General features: G+C 48.1%; 1 long non-coding RNA gene across 1 annotated transcript in view; it reads right to left on the bottom strand.

Moving 5' to 3' along the window:
• The window catches only part of LOC134429757 (uncharacterized), a 46,251-nt gene extending 25,922 nt beyond the window's left edge, over positions 1 to 20,329 (bottom strand). The window contains exons 1-2 of the long non-coding RNA XR_010030643.1: positions 20,205 to 20,329; positions 12,473 to 12,708 (exon numbers count right to left, since the gene is read on the bottom strand). This is a non-coding gene — a long non-coding RNA (uncharacterized LOC134429757). The remainder of the gene's footprint in view (positions 1 to 12,472; positions 12,709 to 20,204) is intronic.
• Between the last annotated feature and the right edge of the window lie 30 nt (positions 20,330 to 20,359).

Genomic DNA, 20,359 nt, shown 5'->3' on the forward strand with positions numbered 1-20,359 from the left:
TGAGTTGCCTATGGGTTCTGGTATATGTTGCCATCTGGCACAGCCTGAGGAGCTGCTCCACAGGGCTGGGAGCAGGTGTAATGAAGTGCAAGTGGAGGGAGGCAAACTCACAAGGAATCCTCAACTCTGTCTTGCTTGGGGTGTACCTTATCTGGAATTCTCCATGCAAGCTTGTGAAGGCCTACAGGAACGGACTAGCAAAGATTAGGTGAGAAGATGAGGAGAAAAGAGAATGGGGGATAAGGAACACAGTGCTAGCTAGATATTGCATCCACAAGCTTGTCTGCTGGGATGTGAATGAAACAGCAAGGATAGTGCTTCTCCAGGCTCACCTGCTTACTGAGAGCTGGTGATTTCCTCCGCTTTAGCATTTCAGGACTTTGGCACACTTTGCATGCCAGGTGTGGCCAGGCAGAAGTGCATCTTCAAAAAGTGGCAACACAGACAGGGACAAGTATGATTTTATCCAAAGTGTACATGGCTGCAAAGGGCACAATAGGACTTTTTATTGTTTGTTTTTGTGAGGGTGGAGCAGTCACTTCAACCATTTAGAAAACAGGTTACTATTCATATACCTGGAGATGCCAGGAGGAGCCACATCAGGAGAGACCACACTGTAATGCAGAGCAGCCTTTTGATATCAGAGATAAAATTTTCTGAAAACATTCAACTTCTCTTTCTGCTCCCCAGTGTGCGCTGTTTTCCATCTCCACTCTCCTCTGGCATGTTTGTCTGTCTGCCTATAGACAGACAAACACTCTCCTGCTCCTATGGTCCACAGCATCAGCAGAAGGACAATCAGAAAAACTTATCCAGTTTGGATGAAATACCAGCTATGACCCACATCAGTGAGCCTGGTCTGGATGAACCCCCCCGGCTCTCCCTGACTCTGTCACAACAATCCACAGTCAGCCCAGCAAGGTGCCCTGGCAGTGGTCCTCACAGTGGGTATCAAACCCAGGAGGTGGCTTGGGCAAGATGTTCCTGAACAGATTCCTGTGGAGGCTTTGCCGTCAAGAGGCTTCAGGACCCACAGAGGGTCTTGGAGAGCAGCTCTAAGTGTTAAGGGCCTGGGTGAGAAGATGCTGTGTGGCTACAGTTCATCACCCAGTCCCTGCTGAAGATCTCATGAAAGTCGCTGGCTGACACAGTTGGGCCATGGTGCCTGCTCATCTGCCAGGCATCCAGACAGATGAAATGAGCTGTAAAGAGACCCAGGCAGATAAATCTATCCCAAACAGCTTTCTGAGCTGACCAGCAGGCCCTGGCAGAAAGCAAGGCTGACAGCAGCTGAAGGGTCTGTCCTGAGCTTCCTTGGAGCTTTTGGAATTCCAGAAGCTGGGATAGGAGAGCAGAGCTCACAGCTGCAGAGAATTCTGCAGAGAATTCTGCCCTCTTACAGTTGGGCAGAATGCAAAGAAGGGCAATGGCAGACTTAGTGGTGGGGTAAGAGCAAGAGCAGCCTGTGCTGGACAAGAGAGGCAGGAGAACACGAACATGTGGAATGGAGCCAGATGAAGATGGACTATGGGAAAGAATGAAGATTTGTCATTGCAGGTGTAGGCAAGGCAGGTGGGATGGGTACACACCCGGCCCTGCAGGAGGAAAGCAGTGGGTGAAGATGGCATTGGGATGGGTGATGGATCAGTGATCTTCCTGGGCCCATTTCCCAGTGCGGTGCTGCCCTATTATCCCTCTATCCCATGTCCACTGTCCTGTAGCTTCTGTCATGAGCAGGGCTGGATTAGAAAGGCGACTCCCATGACGCCGGAGGCTGGAGGATCTCTGTCATGCATACACCAGGACAGAAGGTTCTCTGAGCTGGCAGCAGATTGGAAGCTCTGTGCTGCAAGTTTTGAGCTATTTTCTGAGATGGCAAGCCCAATCCAAGAGAAAACAAACCCCTCTCACCACTTACAGATCCCAAATCCAGACAACTTTCCTGGGGTCTGAGCAGAGACAGCATCTCCCCAGGGGCTGAATTCCACCCCAGATGGAGAAAGAACCTCTGAGGCTGGGTGAAAGTTTGTGGTGCTCCCCAGGGATTTTTCCACTGAGCTTCCCACATCCAGAACCACAGCCAGCTTCTTCATGCAACATCTCTTCACAATGATGCTCCCCTGAAAGAGCCCTGAGCATCCCCCACGATTATTCATGAGACTCAGTTGGACTCAGACTCAGAGGTCAAGGCCCCCTCAGATAATTCTAAACAAAAAGATAGAAAGCTGGAAAACTGGGCAGGGAGTTTTCTTTTAGAAGATATCCCTCGTCAATAGGCCCATGGACAAGCTACACAAAGACCTTTCCCTTTCCTCTGCCCTGCAGATGAAGAAGTGCACAAAAGCCTCTTCCCTCAGCACACTGAAGAGAAAGCAATGCCTATGGATCTGCCAAAAGATGTTTTTGGAATGGTCCTCGTGCAGTGTTTTGGCAGTGGAAGAAGACCCAAATGGCTCTCAACAAGAGGGAAATGAAAAGAGAAATTGTTGTGACCAGGACAAAAGGTGTTCAGTGGGACAGTTCAGTGTTGGGAATATCTGATGGCTCTGGAGCCAGCCCTGAACAAAGCAGAATGGAAGCAGGCCTCCTCTGCACTGGCCATGAAAATGGACCTGGTGAACAGGGCTGGGGAGTTCACATGAGAGCATCCCTACTTTTGTGTTCCACAGCTGTTGCCGTGGCCATGGAGATGGTAGAGTGTGTCACCTGGTCCCTTTCTACTCATGATCTCAGGCTTGTGTCATACCTCCCCATCCACACACTGGGGCAAGGATGCTGCCTCACAAGTATGTGACCTTCTCTTCAGGCTCACTGTAACACAGCAGCAACACCAGCACCAGTTCTTCATCACCAGCTCTGTTGGCTGGGCGTCCAGTGTTTCCTCACACATATCTGGAGGCAAGTCACTACCACATGGAACAGGCAGGGCCCAGGACAGAGAGGCACTCAGAGCAGATTAGATTTAAAATTGGGTTAATTGCGCCTTTCCATCATTTATTTAGCTTGGGATAGGTCCAAAACACATGAATGAAATCCCCCCATGCACACTACACTGCTGACAAGCGGATATTGCATCTGGTTTGAATATGGCGAGTGGCTGCAGAAGCAGAGACAGTGTGGACGTGCTCGAAATACAACACACACCTCCTCCTGCTTCCAGCACCCATGGACCATGTGCCTGCAGTTACATCATGCTGAAAGACCCCACCCTACATCCCCAAACTTTCTCCACCATCTTCACATGCCATCATCTCAGGCCACTGCCAGCCTGACCCACATCCCTGACACTGCTGAGGAGTTCATAACCCTGGCCAAAAGCCAGGAGTGAGGCACAGAGGAGGAGGAGGAGGAGGAGGAGGAGGACAACCCCTCAGAGCAGTAGGGGGTAACATCCATAGGATGGCTGTGGATAACACAGATGACATGTCGACCTTCCCTGGAATTGAGAAAGATTAGGAGGGGAGATATAAAGGGAAAAGAAAGCAGGGTGGATGCCACAGTTTTATTTCTCTAACCCTCCCCAGAGCCCCCTGTTAGCCCATGAGCAGTGATGTGTCATCACTGTGGGGGCTGCATGAAAGCACTGGGGCCAATTTGTCCCCAGGATGCTGAGGCTTGCTTAGAGGGAGGTAGAGCCAACGCCAGGAGAATTTCATCAGAGGAAAGTCACCTTTGGTCTGATGTCAATGGGTGCAAGGTGCTGAGGGAACACTCTGGGGCAGCACCAAAGAACAGAAGATGCTCTTCTGATCTGCAGTCACCACAGGATAGGGATCTTGTAGGGGCTCTGGTGAAGCAAGACACCCACCAGGACTCTGAAAGGCTGCAAGAAGACATGGGAGTTTGCAAGAGTTGCCTGCATAGAGCCCCTTGGCTCACAGTGCCAGGGATGCTGCTGGAGGTGCAAGAAAAGCTGCTTGGTGAATGGGAGGAAGGATGTTTGACGAAGGGGCAGTGCTAAGTGCATGCAATGCTTCTCTTTCTTGGCTTTTCAGGAGAAAGATGGGAAAACACTGGCCTATGTTTAGGTATCCCACATACAATCTCATTTTAGTCCATCTCTCAGGAAAACACGTCCCCGAGGTGCAGCAGTCACTTTGCTGGTCCCTGTAGCGGCACTGTGCCCAGAGGACCAGGGTGGAAACAGGGTCCAACCATGAAGATGATGGACGTGCGCTGGTTTCCCTCCCAAGCACTGCTTCTGGCACGTGCCCCCAGTCTGCCCCTCCCTGAAAGCCTGGCTGCCTCCTCTCAACTCCTCTCACCACGAGCACCTACAGAAGACACAGATGGAGAAGCCAGAGGCTTCCAGCCCAGTGGCGTGTGGTCCCAGCCACTGCCTGGGGGACAAAGGGATTCCAGCAGTAGCCATTAGCATCTAGTGGTAGGTTTTCTCCAGTTCCTACCATGGCACAGAGAAATGCCAAGGTCTAGGCCGGGAGAGCTACATAGGACCCTTCCTCCTCCTTGCAGAGCAGCAGAGCCCTGATTTGCACAGGTGTTGAGCACCATCCATTCCCAGCAGCTTTCAGGGCTGTCACGATCACCCAGCCCATCCCAGGATCTGGCCTTTTTTCCTCTCTTCTTTTATGAAGACTTTATTTTACAGCTTGTTAATTTGTGCTTTTTTGAGTTTTTAACAAGGATCAGGGGCCAAGTCCTCAGGCAGTTCACTGGCCATGAGAAATCCCATTTGGTATCATATAAATTATTTCAGATATTACTAATATTGCATCTATTGTGTAAATACTGACTAAATGTTTGAAAAACACAAATAACTACGGGCTGAGCTGATGGCTGGAGCAGCTGCCTATGAGCTATTCTGGGCCCCCAGGGGGAAAGAATCCACATTTTAAACTAATGTGTAAATATGTAACCTGCCTCCATCCCCCACCACATCATCGTGAGCAGTCCTTGGAAGCGGCCCAGTCCCTCAGCTGCATGGCTATGATTTAACAACAGCTATAAATACATCTCATCCACTGGGCAACTGCACAAACAAGAGCTCACCTGGCAGCAAGAAGTCATCAAAAAGGCTCGCATGTGAGTCCACTGTGTATGAATGGGTGCATGGTGAGGGGTGATGCTCAGTACTAGTCCTTAAAGCCTCCCGTGGGTCCTGGACCTCATCAGCCCCGTCTCAGGGACCTCAGTGTTGCATGCCAGAGTCAAGTATGAGCTAATGGGCCACCAGGACCAATGAAGATTCTGCCTCCAAGTCAGTGAGCTTACTTTCCTGGGGCAAATGCCTTCACTCATTTGCAAGCTTTTTACTCTATTCCTCATTGTTGAAAGAGAGTTGGAGTCCTCCATAGTCATGGTCCTTCATCACCACCCAAAATTCCAGAGCAACATGCCCCTTGTCAGAAGGATACACCCAAGGACTGGGCCCCCACATTCCATGGCCTCTCAGCTTCAGATGCTGGGAGTTTCCAGCACTTTCTTGCAAATCTCCAATACTCCCTGGGCTCCAATACACCCAGGGCTGTCTCTGAGTGGAATGAGGAACCCTGCTAAACCCTTCCCCACCCAAATCAGTGGCACTGCGAAATGTACTCCTGGAACAAAAAATGTGGCAGGGAACCACAGGCTGCAGGTGAGGTAGAGGAAACAGCTCACATCCCTGGGCTTTACCTTTGATGAACATGGGATGATCCTGGTGTAGTATATGGTACAGATAATTCATGCTATTAATGTATAAAATATTGTAAGATCCAAGCTATGTCTTGACTACCCCAGCTGGGAGCAGAGTCTTACTCTTATTCATCCAGTTCCCGGAGTTAAGATAATATCAGGTTCTTTAACTGTAAGAATGGAATCTTCCTGAGTGATGATCACTGACTTCCCTGGAATGCCAGGACCACTCAAGAGTGATTTTGCACCTGGAAGAGAAGATTGCATCTACCATGGTGATCACCGAGCGCCACCCTGTTACATGTGAATGCTCTGACAACATCCAGACACCTGGACTGGACTTTTGTCTGACTCTGCACATGTAAAGCCCCGGTTCTGCATGTGAAGAGACACAAAAGAACATTCAGTCATCTCTGCCTCGGGCAGAATAAACTGCATAAGGACCCGCGGACATTCAGGTGTCAGGTCCGTGGGTTCTCCCAGTGCCGATCCCAGGCTCGATGCTGACCCTTGGCTGTGGTGGTTCTTGCCAATCGAAATTCTGTTTCACTGACAATCTAATAAATCATAGCTAAATTTTCTCATAAATTTGGCTCTCGATTTGATAACGCTGGTCTTTACTTAGTATGGTTTGTGACCTTCCCATTCTTTTAAATTGGATTTAACCCACATCCACTACTCAGCAAGGTACAAATACCTCTGGGTTAGTCCAGAGCCACAGAGCTGCTGCAGAGGACAAGAGTTGATGAACTGGCCACGAGTGACAGCGTGGGGAAGATTTGCTCCTCAGAGGATGAACAGCAGCACAGCAAATGTGGTGCCAGGCTGCATCGTGGGTTCTGTCACACAAGAGTGCAGAGAGAGGCATTGGCGGCCACTGGGCCCCCAGCAGCCTGTCCATGAAGGGGAGGGAGAGGAGAAGATGGGCCAGGAAGATGTGAGTCAGGGCAATAAGGTCATTGCAGTGGGAGCCAGTCAAGGCTCTCCCGGGAGAAATGCCTGTGCCCTAAGGCAAAACAGGAGATTTAATGCCATTTCTCTTGAGAAAGGTGAAGATCACAGTATGGCTGGCATTTCCAGAGCTTCAGGTACTTTTCAGGCATGGGATGCCAGCTCTGTCTTGGTCACAAAGAACAAAGCTAAACTCACATGATCCCCGCAGGACCAAATCCTGCAGAGAGGCTTTTCCAAACTTCTCCTGCCTCCTACCTCCTCTCTGGCACATCTGGAAAGATGATTCCACAATAATTTTCTTAAATTTTTTCCAGGTCCTGCAGATCATACTAGTGCAGTGTGTACTCTTGAGCTTGAAATCTCCCAGGGCCCACCACGGCCACAGACTTCTCCACCCAGCCTGATCCTCCAGCCCCCTGCAGTTTCTGTAGGTGTCCGGACTCAGCCTAGCAGGAGCAAAGTCCACCCCACCAACCCCTCTAAATAACAGGTTTTGGCTCTTATCTGTCACATCTCTAAGGCCTCACATAGGTCCAGTGCATCAATGCATCCAACAAAGACAAGCAGATGAGGGACTGGGGGAGGGCAGTGCAGGATCAAGTTGTACATCAGGGCTCAGCTTCCTCCCTGTAACTACAGATTAAAACAATAAACTCCAAAGGACCCAGCCTTTGGCAGGGACTATGAAGAACCAGTGTTTGACTGGCCCACAGTTCACAGGCACACCCAAATAAATAGCATTGTTTATAAGGACTGAAAATTAAAAATTAGGGGCTGTGATTTTCAAAGTTCCCCAAGGAGCCCTGACATTGAACTCCCATAAAAATTAATGGTATGAAATCCCAGCCTTGCATTTCTCTGGAGCGATAAAAAGAGTATTCATTGTGCAATCAATTGCTGAAATTAATAATAATTTATACTAAAGAATTCCTAAGTAATTTCACTGCTATGGACAGTTTCAGTTAGCAATAAATATACTAAATAAAATACCTACCATTTGAGTTGGAGAAATTACTGTAAAATTCAGCAAATTAGCTAAAACAATGCAAAGTAATTTCATTCCTTATTTTCTGCTGGGACTTGAAGCCACGCATTTAAATTCGCGTACTCTAATTTGAATTTTAAGTTGTTTTTCCTTTCAGATGCAAAACAAAATTTGTGTGGCTGATTGAAAAACCTCTAAGGAACATACAGGTGTTCCCATGTTTTTTGACAAAATCATGATCTGTCAGTCAAACTTCACAGACCACTGCTTTTTGCAACAGCCTTGGGATTGGCCAGAGGAACACATAACCGGGGAGATGTTGATGCCAAGACTTTAGCCTTCCCTAGAGATCTTTGCTGCATTTCTGCGTGTTTGCATGCACCTGCAGATGCCAGGATCCTCCACCATTGCCTCTCACCTGTGAGAGAATCACTCAATTTGGTATCAGTCAGCTTTATCAGGGCTTTTGTGTGGTTTGCTGAGGATGAGATAACTGGTGCACAGGATTAGATATGCCACATGAAACTCCTGCGCCGGAGACATGCCATGAGGTCAGTGGATCCCATCCAAGCACACACACAAACATGTGCTCCTCAAGTCCCACGCCCACTCACATCTGCCTTGTCCACGCTGTCCAACAGGAGAACACCAAAGCCACAGATGCTCCACTGACACTCACAAGCAGCCAAAAGGGACACATCTCACCCCATCCTCAGACCTTCATCTGTCTGAACAAGCATCTGCAAGACACCCTCTGCATCAAGTTCCATGGTTCCAGCCTACATTCTTCTCTGAACATCCCATTCTTCTCCTCACTGCATGTCTATAGCTGGGATCACACCTCTGCCTTCACTCAGCAGATGGACCTTGCAGGCATGCAAAAAATTTTCTCATTTCCAGACAAACAGAAGATCATGAGCATAATTAGTTATAACTTTCATTCTCTTTCGGAGGGAATTTGATCCTCAACATTGTAGCTTTCAAAGTTGGTTGAAGAATTAAGCACTGATCCCATTACAATTTAGTAGGAATCTTGTTCCATCCTCTGACACTCTGCCCCACCTTCAGGCCTCAACAGAGGAGTACACCCAGGATCAAACCAGCTGTACCATTAGAAGATACTGCAGCTAAGAGCCCTCAAGAAAAGGTCTGTAAGCAAAAAGAAGCAGGAGGCTGCAGCTCATGAAACCAGACATGCATACAGCCTGGCTGTCCCATACTAGTGACACCTTTTTAAAGAGATGCCATAGTAAAAGGAAAGATACAGACATAACTCTAGAAACTCTTCCTCTCATTTGAGCAATTTTTGGGTCTTCCCCACAGCTCATATCCCACCATACCTTATGCCCACTCCACATACTGAGCAGACCCAATGCAGAGTTTCCAGGATTTTCAGATCTGGAAAATGCCAACCAACCTCCAAAGTCAGACCAACGATGAGTGGGAAGAGCAAAGAGGGAGGTCAATGCATCCCACACCACAGCCATTGGCTTCACCATCAGAAGTGTCAGAGAGTCTGATGTGCATGTTTCAATGCTGTGGTTGAGTGTGAGCTGGCTGGAAGCAACCCTGGCGATGGAGGTGCACAAGACCTGAGCGGGCCATGGCACATGCTAAGCGCCCGGTCACTGGGCCACCGAGTTTGCCCCACAGGTGGCCGTGGCCAGGTCCCGTTCCATGTGGCTGTGTCCCCCTCTAGTGGCGTGTCCCAGCCAGCACGGCCCCGGCCAGCGTGGCGAGCCGGACGCGCTCGCTGTGGCACGGTCACCACGAACGCGCGATGCCGCGACTCAGGTCCTGCACTCGTGGCAGCGTGCACAAAATGGACCTCCAAGAGGACACGCACAAAGAGGACCTCCAAAAGAACATGCTGCTGCTGCTGCTCTGTATGAATGCCATCCTCCATCAGTGTTGGCAGGGCAAGGCGTTCCTGGAGAGAAACACTGGTCCATGAAAGCGAGCAGGATGTTCCCAACTCCCCCAAACCTCTCCAGAGCTAGACTACGAAGGGCCGGAGGATGGCTTGAAAAATCAGGACAATGCTACAGATACCAGCCAAAGGTACCAAAGTTTGTGATCTTCCCTGCCTCTCTGAAGGCCTTTGTTTCTGGGAGGAATGGGATGATTAAATGGAATTCTCTTCTGGCAAGTGCTGCCAGCAGATGTAGGGATAAGTGCCTGCTGCAAAGCCAAGAAGATGCCTCTTCACCCGAACAAGGATGTAGCACTCTTTGTCACTGTTAATTTGGATAGATTTACTCAGCAGTTCTGGTTTCATTTTTCCCTATCCACAGTATCACAACAGGGTCAGGATCAAAACTTATATCCTTGCTGCATTTATGGCTGTTGATTGTGTTTAGTGCTGAAAAACACATCAGGTCTGGCTCCCTGTTAGTTGTGTGTGCTGTGGGACATCACTGTTTCAACTTTCCTAAACATTTAGTTGTTTTCTCTGGCTGATTCTCTTAAACAGCAATTCTTTCACACCTTCATGTTTCCATATATCCTGGTAGAGTGAAAAATGAAAACTGCCCTGGTTTGCCCAAGAGAGTTGAACTGTGTGGAATAAGTATGATGTTTCCTTTGGTGAGAGAGCAGACCCACTCTTGGTCTTGAAATGGTGCTAAGGGAAGTGACCATAACAGCCCTAAGAGAAGATGGGACACGCTGGGAATCTGCTAAGCATGCTGGACTATAGCCAGATAGTTAAAAATTCAACTCACAAAAATGTGCTTCAATTTCTTTCTTAATTGGGGGCCTCAAACTAAGCACCCTCAAACACTTAGCATCAGAGGGCCCACTGAAAAGAATGCTGTGAGTGCTGCAGGCCCTGTTCAGTCACCATAAGGCTCTTGCCATCAACTCCTGCACCTCTGGAGGGGACCTGCTTGGATAACAGTGCTTCAAATATTTCTCATTTTTCTTTAAAAATAGAAATTCCCCAAGTGGCAGAAATCAGTAATCTGAAAAATGAAGAAATTACAAAAAAAAATGCAGTTTGTGAAGGGGGGGGAAAACCCTAATACTTTTGAGCATTTTTCTACTGATTTCAGCAGGCCTGAGTCCACATTATTCAGTCTGTACTGCTTATCTCAGCTTGGTAGAAAGCCAGAGAGATGGTTAAACATCTTCCCTATCATTTTCCCTCAATGCTAGATGTGCCCCAAGATATTTCCTGAGTCATGTAACATTTGTAGGCTATATGAGGCCCATAACTTTGTTCTAGGATGGGAGATGACCCATATATCAATGTCAGCATCTACAGCTGGGAGTCCTTTGAGACTTCTGAGTCACCCATGGCTTCATTTACAAATTCTGGCATCAGTGACAGCAGCTCTGTGGGACTGGATCTCTGCGTCTTCTGCTCTAACTTCCCTTTCAGAGACAACCGGGGAAAATGCCTCTGATCAGCAAGTGGTTCACAAATCTTGCTTTTGAGTCCTCCTCATAAGGGCTGACAGGGGTGAGCTCATCTCACCCACTCATACACCAAAATGAAAAAAAAAAAAAAAAAAAAAAAATCCAAACTTTGGCATAGTCTTCTCTACAGCTTTGCCAAGCCTTGCGACAGCCCCTGCGAGAATAATGCGTGGGGGACAGATGAAGGGGCCAGCATTTCACCCTGGGTTAAGAAGGGAGCCTGGATGATTCTCTTACAGTTCACATCCACTCTTCAGGTAATTACATTATGGAAGATGCATCAAACCCTTTGAGGTGGACTGTCCTGCATGGGCTTCCCACAGTGTGCTGGGGATCTGTCTTTTGCAGGATGATTCATCCTCTAATCACAGCAAAGGACCCATCTGAGGATCACTGAAGGATCCAGCAGGCCAACAATATCCTCTAGGCTCTCAAGTGTTTCAGAGACAACGGTGGAGTGTTGCACATCTTAGCATGGCATTCCCGTTGGAGAACTCAGTATCCCCAAGGCCTTCCTTCCCCTATGTGTTCTGATATTTCACCCTCTCTAGGAGAAGGAATAGCCACCCATTTGGGGTAGGTACCCACTGGGGTCCAAAGCTAAAGGATACTGAGCAAACCTTGGGAGAAGAAAGATGGCCACCTCTCAGCTTCAGTTACTAGGTTGTTTACTGTGCAGAGGGTCAGGACATTGCACATTTCCCTTGATGCTGAGCATCTGCCTCAGAAAACATCTGTGTCAGGGAAATCCTGTGCCCATAACATCCCTCTGAGACACTGCTTACCCAGACATCTAAGGGTGATGGGAAGTTCACATCCTCCATCTCCACTGCTGGACTTCTGTGCCATGCCTTTGTGCTCCTGACATCTCTTCTTCATCAGCTGTGACTCCAGAGCACTTCTGCTAGCATGTTCTGACTTGCCAATACCATCCTGGCAGGGCTCCTGCATTTCAGCACTCAGTGGTCCACCCTGTGGCTTGGACATTTTGCCATCTTGGAAACCCACAATGCTCCTCAGTCCAGGGCACAAATTCCAAATGCTACCCCTTGGATGGGAGAGGACATTTGGTCTAGCAAGCCTAAAGAGTGTCTAGTTCCTCTGAAATGGCCACCCTTCCACTGGCATGTGCCCAGAAGCCCCCAGGGAGTTACTCTGGAGGTGCAGCTCCCCTCATCAAGGAGACACAGTGTTGCTCCACCATCCATCACCATCCATCATCTGGTCACTGAGTGCAAGAAACACAGGTACATGGACAACACAATCTCCTCCTTTTAATCTCCTCTCCACTTCCACTTGCCCATGGCTTGTCCCCCAAACATGTGGAGCTTCCTTGCTCTTTCCTCCAGCAGTTTCATTCTTTGTCACTAACCTGAGACTGTAAACATTTGCCTTTCTTATCCCATCTCCTCCCAAAATTTCCTGCATCTGAGCCCCTCTGCATTTTTTTTCCCTGGTTCTCTGGTATTCATGACCTACCTCTTTATTCTGCTCTGGAGAAATCCCCATGCTGCAGAAGTCAGCTGGACAAGCTCCCTGTGCTGCAGCAGCCGCATTGTCTCCAGAAGCATTCCCATTAGCAGGGACAGGTGATGGATTCATCATTGCCAGCATAGGATGATTTCTCATGCGACATTTTCCTGAAGTTCAAGCTGGATTCACAGATCATAGATCATACATACATACATACATACATACATACATACATACATACACTGAGATATAGACAGAGATTTATTGAGATATATATGCATCATCATAAGTCAAACATATACAACTACCCACAACCATAATTTGCTTTAACAGTCCCATTCCTGGTGATCTCTGTTAGGAGTTTTTCTGATGCACACCTGCCTTAGGAACTTAAGAACCCCTCTAAATTCAACATGCAAAATGACACACATCTGACTGATTACCTGTCTCCCGTGTATCTCTTGCATCTGCACTTTTGAACTTCTGATCTGCAAATTCCTACTTATGCGGAGTCCACAAAAAGTAACTCATCAACCTGGAGTCTGTTATCAGTACAGTTAAGTTGCTTTAGAAGGGTCCGCATTGCCACAGGAAAATTTTTCAGACTCAGCAAACCGAAGCAGGTTGAAAATCACTGACCAGAGGTTTTGGGATTCTAGAGAATGTCTAGGATTATTTGGAGGCTCTGCACTTTTAGAGCTGAAATGTTAATAAGAAACTATTGACATTAGTTGGGATGAACACTGCTATATTGACATGAGAAGGAAGCACAGACTGAGGGGGAAAAAAAGGTCAGTGTTTGACAGGTGGGATAATGAATCGTGTTTTTATGACCAATGCAAAATGCAGTGGTTGCGTTGCTATATACAGTCCACCAGGTAAACCGAGCCACTGTGTTTCCTTTATTTCAATTAGCTACGAGTAATTTGCTGAGATATTCAGGGTAATGTGTAACTGAGAGGTTCTGAGGGCTGCTCCCAGCCTACGGCTACAGAACCTGACACCTCTAAGCAATGTGGAACATTTTTAGCCTCTGCTGGAGGCAAAAACTGAAAGTTAGACAGCACAAGCGTAATTCCTCCCCAAATTGCTGGGATGGTTTCTGCCAGGTCCTTGCCCCACAGCCACGCAGCCTGGGTGGGAGCTGGGGTAATGAGGCTGCTGAACGCCCTGCGGGAGGAGGCTGGTTGCAAGAAGAGTCTGTGCGATTCCTCCTCCCAGCCTTCACAACCAGCTCAGGCAAACAAGCAGATCATGTTGGCATGGAAAATTTGTCCAGTTGTCTCTGATCACAGAGCGACTTTTGTCAGATGGGAGAGCAGTGGCTGCCTTCCTACATGGGTGTTAGGCAGCTTTTGTGTCTGGTCTTCTGCACACCTCCACAGAGCCATAAAACTCTACCTTCCTTCCCTGCTATGGACATTTCAAGCTTCACTGATTAGGTTTGCATTGTATGTAGCTATTAAAGCCAAACATTTACAGTCCTTCCAGTTTTGCAGGATAATTTCAGAAGCAACAGCCCCAAAGAAATCCTTTTCTGTAGTTGAATAACCTGATTTGTAAAAAGATTTTAGCAAAAAATCTGGGCTATTCTGATTTCTATGTGGCTTCCCTACCTTCCTAAGAATAATTGTGCCAAATCCTCCAAGACACAAGATAAACACAGTGGTTTCACTTTATTATAACAAACAATAGATTTTTCAACGCTGCCTCACCAGGTCTCTCATACGCCTTTGTCTCCAAAAGGTTTTGTTTTCATCATTTTGCCACCATATTTACGTAGAAATGCACTGGACGGCTGAGGGGATTTTACTGTCTCTCACATTTCCTGTTTTGTAGTTTAATTAGTCATTTCTGAAAAGAACTTCACTTAAAATAGGAGATTTCCCACCACAAGAGAAAATTAAATAGATGAGCCCCAGACAGCCAAACACTTCTGCAGGAGCTTCATTCTTGATGTGTTTCAGGAGCAACAAGGACTTGGTTCAGGAATCAGGTTCAATTATCAATTGCATTTTGGCAAAGCAGCAGGCTCAAACTTGGTATGAGTGCAGCAACCTGTCCCTTGGGTATCTCCCAAAGCCCAGCTCTGCTTCCTCCCAGTCAGGAGAGAATTCCCTATCCACACACCTGCATCACCCATCTGACACCAGCATGAAAAGTTGTACAGCCAGAACTTTGCTCCACACACATCCTCACAAAAGGAACAGACCTCCCAAAGATGCTGCTCATATTCCAGCCTCCCGTTTCCTCCACTTGGTGGATGCAAACTGAGCCAAGGGCAAAGATGGTTCTACAGAAACAGTAGGACCTCTTGAAGATGGGTATGGAGAGAGAATGCTGTCTCCATTTAAAACATTCATCAGTCAGGGCAGGGAAATGCAGCTTGATGTCCTCCAAACATAGCCATGCTCTGCTCTAACGCCAGTGTCTCGAGATTTATCCGATAGCCAAATACAGGAAAAACTCTGTCCTTATTGATATTTCACATGGCTTTCAAATGGCTTGGCCAATGCAACTCTTCATCCTCTTTGCCAAATGAAAGAGGAGGAATTTACACATGGACAAGCAGAAACCTTGGGTGACAAGCAGCAGAAGAATTTGGTCCTGGAGTTCTCCACTGGCCCAGACAAGTTCATTCGCCTCTGTCGGCCCTTGTCCTGGGACAAAGCTTGGAATTTCTTTCCAGGCATAGTTTTTATTGTTTTCAGAGATTCAGAAGATTTCCTCCATCAGTATTTTATTCACCACCAGTAGACCAAATAACCTAAATCAGCACCTGTCTTTTCAATGATTTTCTTCTGCTCTTTCACACCTCTGGTTTGTATCCCCAAAAAGCCATGTCTGCATTACAAAAGCAGGCAAGGGAATCGTGGCACCGAGGGTGAAATGGCATGGAGTTGTTGGGGAACATATAGCAAAGCCTAAAATAAACTGGCCTTACCTCTCCTGTGGCTTAAGACAAGATATCCCTTGCTCTTTGCCTAGCCACTGTCTGCAACGTACATGTTGGCAGGGCCAAAAGCACACCAGCAAGAGCACCAATGGTGCAAGGAGAGAGATGGAGCAAGACACAGCCCTATGGCCTCCTTGGTCACACACAGGAAGAAAGATGTGGGCATTACTTAGGCTGAGCACCTTGGCAATGGTAACGCCAACCGGGGGGTTTGTAGGTCTCATCGCTCTGGGGAAACATCATTGCAGCCTTCCAGTCCTTACAGGGGCTTATAAAAAAAGAGGAAGAATAACCTTTCAACACAGCAGATAGTGACATGACAAGGGGGGACAGTTTTAAACTAAAGGAGAAGAGACTAGTTTATGAATTAGGTAGAAATTCTTTACTAAGAGGGTGGTGAAGCCTGGAACTGATTGTCCAGAGAAGCTGTGGCTGCCCCATCCCTGGAGGTGTTAAAGGCCAGGTTGGATGGGGCTTGGAGCAACCTGGGATAATGGAAGGTGTCTCTACCCATGGCACGGGGTGGAATGAGATGATCTTTAATGTCCTTTCCAGCCCAAACCAGTCTGGAATTCCATCATCTGCCACATCTGCTGAATGTGAAGATAAGCTGAAGATAACTCCACCACAAGTCATGAACGGTCCAAGGTGTTCACCCATGCCCTGTCCTCTCCTGACCATCCCTAGCCTGAAGACCCTTTGCGGTCCTGGTGGCTTCCATCCCTCCTTTCATTCTGCTCAGCTGAGCAGGGCTCTCCCAGCTCCCACGGTGGGGGATGAAGTCTCAGTGCTCTTAAATGCCTGGAGGTATAATGAGCACTGCAAAGGAGTGAATCAGGGTGTTATAAATCCAACCAGCCTAAAATCTCATTTTCTTCCTGGGCAGAACGAGTAGGGCCAATGTAGTCGTGAGCTGTCACTCCAGTGTCAGCTGTCTACGTGTGCACTGCCAGGCCGGCACCTGGATCAAGGTTTGTTAGCACTGCTTGGTGTGGATGGCACCCAAGTCAGTGGGGAAATCGGCTGGGATATGTTTTAAATGCCAGAATCTGGAACTGTGATAACAATCTCCTCTGAAAATAGTACAACCCAGGGGACAGTTCATTCACAGACCTGTGAAAAAGGATCTATCTGAGCAGTGGAAAAGTTGGCTCTCTCTGCAATTTTATGGTTTGAAGGCATTCACAATATTTGGGGATGCTCTTAACTTCCCGCATGGACAGCACCCACAAGATCACCATAGCCACTCATTTTTCCCAGAGAAATTTTGATGGTGTGTTCAGAGACAACATCCAAAAGAAAAGTCCCTAAATCCCAAGCCACTGTATTTTTTTCAGTGCCCTATTTGACAATAAAATTGGAGGAGTGAGTCTTACCAGCCTCAGTGCCAGATTTCAGGCGATGCCACTGAAGATTTATTTTAACTGAACACCTGCTTCTGAAGACTCATACAAATATATGCACATTCCCAAGCAGGCTCTGGAATAGGTATGGGGCTAAAGGCATCCTGCTGCAGCTAAAAACAAGGCTGGTCTTGATGTTCCAGTGGCCACTGTGATGAGTCAAGCTGCCCAGCTGAGCATGGGTTACAGCAACTGCTCGCTCCCTGACTGTAATGGACTGGACACAGCTCTTTTGTCAGAGCAACCTTCATGTTTGCAAGGCTGCTTCTGATTGTGAACTGCAGTCCCATACAGTCCCTACTCTAACCAGTCATCAGTGCCACTCAGAAATGTTTGTGTAGTTTGAAATAAATTTCATCAGAAAAAATACATGTTTCTGTAAAGGAGTACAACTGTCCTGTATTTTCTGGCATGGAGGCTCCCAGAACAACTTCTCCTTTCTCCAGGACAGGATTATTACATATACTGTTGCTAAAGTGTCAAATAGGTATGTTCCATTAAATCCAAAATGGAATTTATTTCTATTCAGAGCCAACTCCCACAGCCTCAGATTCACCCATGACTTAAGGAGAACTTTTTCTTGCAGCTCTTCTCCCCACCACATGGTAGAGACCATTCTCTAAATTATAGAGTACTCTACTTTCAATCCCATTTGGTAAGCCCATGGGGAATCAGAAACCTGAAAAAAACCTGTAAAATACCTCTCATAACCTCCACGACTGATAGCACTGGTCAGATCCAGAAAATGAGGAAGAGTGCTACCTGCCTGCACTTACTCTTCAGTGTAGTTTGTATTTACATCACTTATATCCAGAGCCTGGCTACAATTTTGCATGGATTTTCGCATGCTTTGTTGTTTTCATATTGGTCTCTGAGTTGAAAACCCCTTCCTGTTACCACTGCTTGCCCTTTGCCTTGCCTGTGATATGGTGATGGTAATTTCTCTTTGAACAAATACCCACCTGGGCAAGCCTTGGGGTGCATTTCATTCCTCTTCCCATCACTGAAATATTTACACATCAAAGGGAGTCTCCTTATCTAATGGGAGTCAGACGTTCATTAAGCAACACACAGTCAGTCACAAAGAGTGTTGCCGTGCAGCCTGGGGTAGCCAGCAGGCACTGAGCTCCAACCCACACTGGCAGTGGCAAGAGGCTTCATCACCAGCTGCTGTCCTGAGAGGAGGACACAGAAGGGGCCCTGCTGGCCAAGAGGCCTCTGCAGCAACGCACAGGCCAGGAGACCCGCTGTGTCCCTTAAACATTACCTTGGAATTGGGGCTCTCTCTCTTCCAAATCAGTTGGGCTTTAGGTTTTTAAAGAACCTTAGCACCCTCTGAATCAGAGGCCAAAAGAATCCAGCTTCCAGAAAGTGGTAGGCAATGACCAAGCAGTGTTTCATGGGCATCTTTGAAAAGATCAAGGAACCCACACCCTTGAAGTGAGTGCCCATTTCCATATTCTGTCCTCCATTCACACTCATCACCTCCTCCACCCCAGAGACTGTAAAATAAACACCCCTCATGCCCTGGTGCACAGTTACCATCTCCACAGGCAGCTCACACTGCCCTTCCTGTTGGAGTGACTTACTCCAGAGGTGTTTGCATCTGCCTCCCCTGTGGCACGGGGGTACCACTCATCAGTCCATGGACACTCTATCCTCAGTGCATCCTGTGGATGTGACACTCTCTCCCCAATGCACACTGTGACTGCTGCAATGGTCTGGCTTTCCTGTTCTCCTGCTGGTTAAGTCAGGACAGTCCCCTCTGTTCCACCTGCTACAACGGAAACAGGACCTGAAGCTGCTGCAGAACTAGGTGGACATGATCTACAACTCCTCACCCGGGCCAAGAGAAGTCTCAAGAGGTCCTCCAGATCAATGTCAAGCACCCATTGCACCATCCTGCCACCACAGCTACCCCAAAAAGAGCAGCAGGTGCCCTGAGCCTGCCCGCAGCACCGCCAGCCCTGGCACCAGGAACATTTCTGCCAGCAGCGCCCCGTGGGCTGCAGACAGGACCTCAGGATTCATGCCCACCCTTCTGGCTTCTGTCTGATGTTTCTCCTTGGAGGGGAATAACACATGAGAGGCCCAAAAGTATGACATTCCCATAGACCCATGTGGCTCTGGCCAGCCAGCCACAGCCCTCTAACCTCTCATTCCCCTTAGCCTCTCAATTAGTTCTTGCCTTCGTGACAAGTTCACTCAACACCCTGAGCAATTAGAAGCCAGAAGGCATCGGCTTTGTCTCAAATGATGAGCCAGATTAATCAGCTCCAGTTGCACTGAATTACCCAGACAGGGCTCACGGCAACAACCTCCAATTCACCAGCAAAGCAGCCAGAATCCCATTTTCATCCAGGATAATCAGCAAGGATGTGAAAGCCAGATGAATGACTAGGTGAGGGTGGGCTGCTGCCTGTCAGGAGCTGGAATATAAGTCAAAGCACTTTGAAATTAAATCCTCACTTTGACAGGGAACTAATGCAGAGATTTTAAAGTAGGTGTAATAAAGTTAGACAGGCATCTGCAGCCTAGCGCAAGTTGCCGTGCTTTGAATAAGTGTGCCCCAGCTACAGGAAAACGGAGTTTGAAAAGACAAAGGGAATCTTGAATAGCTCCAAACCAGCTTGGCAAGATTTTAGAGATGGTAGCAAGAGGTTTTAGTAATGGACCTAAGTAACAACATTGTCAAGAGGAGATTTGGTGCACAGTTGTGGCTGCCTGGGATCTTGGATTTCACACCAAGCAGCCAGCTCATGTTGCTCCTGGCTTTAAATTAAGTCATTTATGCAGATATGGATAGACAGGGGCATAGTGGACGGAGCAGAGATAGGGATCCCTACCACATCTCTTGTTCTTGGGGTGGTTAAGACATGCTGTTAGGAGCTCTTGGGATTACTCAAGAGCTGACCTTTCCAGAGGTGAATTTAAACCTTGATATTTGTTCAAGCATCACCCTCCATCTGCACATTCTAGAGCCTGCCACCAGCCACTGGCAGCTCTCCACGGGGCAGCCCTTATTGAGATGCCAAGAGGGTTTGCAAACTTGTCCCTGTTCCATCCCCAAATGCTGTTCTCCTGATAGAACCCCCAGAAAGAACCCACCCAGATCCCTCTCCGTAGTTGCAATTTTCAGATGCACTTTGGTATTTACAGTGAATTTTCAGAAACTGGAATTTCGGAAATCACTCCCAGTCAAAGGGGTGCTTGATGAAGAAGGCAGCCTGGGCCATGCACTCCAGGCAGCGCCAGGACATCTCAGGGCTCTGCTGCTTCACAGCGACCAGGAAATTACCCCAAAAACATCAAATGCGGAAACCCCCGCCCCTCCCCTTTGCGAGGTTCCCTCGCCTCTCCCCGCACACAGAGAACCCACCCAGAGGCGCCGCTTGGCGGGTGCAGCAGCGAGGTGGGGGACGCTGGCGGATTCCCCGCTGCCCTCCACGTCGCCGGAGAAACTCCCAGCGCCCTCCCTGCCGGGGGAGCCCCTGGTGCCCTCTGCGGTGCCCTCCCCGCCACCGGCCCGCCCCG

Source organism: Melospiza melodia, chromosome 26, assembly GCF_035770615.1.
Source record: "Melospiza melodia melodia isolate bMelMel2 chromosome 26, bMelMel2.pri, whole genome shotgun sequence".
Classification (NCBI taxonomy): Eukaryota; Metazoa; Chordata; class Aves; order Passeriformes; family Passerellidae; genus Melospiza; species Melospiza melodia.